Source organism: Otolemur garnettii, unplaced genomic scaffold, assembly GCF_000181295.1.
Source record: "Otolemur garnettii isolate 467f Iridium unplaced genomic scaffold, OtoGar3 scaffold00019, whole genome shotgun sequence".
NCBI classification, from domain to species: Eukaryota; Metazoa; Chordata; class Mammalia; order Primates; family Galagidae; genus Otolemur; species Otolemur garnettii.
The window spans coordinates 3,925,538-3,927,563 of NW_003852414.1; positions in this window are offsets into that span (position 1 = coordinate 3,925,538).

Below are 2,026 nucleotides of genomic sequence, written 5' to 3' on the forward strand. Positions count from 1 at the left end.
CGCCGGGGGAGTCGGCGCGGGGCCTGGCCGCCCGCTGCTCCCTCGGACCTCGCTCCGCCGTGCGGCCCTGGCCGCCTTCCGAAGGGGAAGGTCGCCGCTTCGGCGCTGTCACGTCGGGGCGCCGCAGGGTGCGTGGGTGTGGAGGACCCGGGCCTCCGACCGGCCACCCGGACACCTGCCATTCCGGGCAGCCCTGGCCTGTCTTGGGGCCTGATCGCCGAGGTGGCGGCCGGTCCCGCGCCCGCGTATCCACGCCGGCTCTGGTGTGTGCAGGTGAGGGAGGGAGCCGGGCCTCGGGAGGACTGGACGTTTTCGGACTTTGCACGCTCCCGGACGGTTTCTGTCCCTTTGTCTCTCTTTCCTTCGAGCAGCGCCGAGCCTGGCCGTGCGCCCGCCGCGCGGACAGTCCCTCCGACGTCCAGGAGGCGAGTCCCGCAGTGGGCGCCCGCGGGGCGAGTGCGGGTGGGCTCGAGCGAAGTTGGCCCCGCAAGCCGGGCTCCGCCTTTCCACTTAGCAGTGTTCGTAACCCAGGCTGCACGCGGTCACAGCTGGGGGACCCTGCCCGGGCACCTCTGGACAACGGCGAAGGCCGTGACCAGCCCAGCGTCAAGCCCCAGCGAGGTTTAGAGCCTGGCCTGGGCCCGACGTCGCTTTACTCCGTGTCATTTATTGTCTTACTTAATAAGTTGGATTTGTGAGAATGCTAATATCTAATGCCTAAGCAATTTTCATTTCATCACATTCGTGCTTTTGAGTCCAAACCTAGCACTCATTAGTCTGATCATTGGTAAATTGCTCTCTGAGCCTCCCTTTCCTCATCTATAAAATAGGGACGAGGTTACTTACACTAGTAATAAAAAATATAATAATGACAGGGTCATGTTTAGCTCTAGGCATTTTGCATGTATTATCTTATTTAATTCTGGGGCGCTCTAAAGAGGTGTAGGTACTGTTTTTATTCTCAGTTTACAGATGAAGAAACTGAGGGACAGGGAGTGTTAGGAATTCTCTTGTGGGGGTCTAGAAACCCTGGAGAAGCCGTGGGTGGGTCTAGATCAAAGAGCCTGTGTTTGAGCCACAAGGAACCTTCCTAGCTGCGGTCTAGTTCTGAAAATCAAATGTGAAATGTAAACCACCTGCCTGAAGAGTAGCTATTGACCCCTTTTTCTCTGTTGGTATGGTAAAAAGATTTTAAAAGTAGCCCAGAATGTCACTGTTAATGTCATCAGTAAGGCAGCACCACACAGATGTTTAGGGTGGGTAGAATTCCTAGGTTGTTAGTATTTACTATTGTTTTGATGATACAAAAATAACAAAGGTGAGATGAATTTTGATGAGACATCTTTCTTCCACTGCACTTTTTTACAGTAGCTTGTGTAAGAGACCCACTTTAGAAATGATTAAGGAGTTTTAGTTGGAAGTCATCCATTCTACATTTGTGGACATCAAGGCCCAGAGGAGATAGGAGTAGAGTCCCGGTAAAATTCTCATAGTTCTAAATAATTTTGTTTTATTGATCAACATTATACTGAAGATGATAAAGTGATAACTAAAAAACAGATGAAATAGATTGGTATTTTGATTGCATGCATTTGGAGAGAAAGTTGTTTTACTTACCTAAAAATTGAGCATAAAATGGAGGTTTTCTGTTAGAATGCTACTTAAAAAGACAGGGAAGCTGGTTAATGCTTCTAAAGACAGAAAGCAAATAAACTGCTGTTGAACTTACATTGGCTTCACAGACCTACAGTTTTAAGTATTTATGATGTTGGTTTCTTTTTTTAAAGAAAGTGAAGTTTCTTGTTAAGGTTTTTTTTTTAAATCAACATTCTGTATGTGAAAAATATGGAACCAACAATTTTGAGAATCACTGGATTTAGTAACTTTCAAAGTCAGGCAGTTTTCTTAACTTTCTGGTCAGTATAATTTAAATCTGTCCTAAATTACCATCACCAAATGAAAATGTAGTTCTACATTGATAAATTTCCTAACTCTAGAGGTAACACTGGGGACACTGGTCATTTTA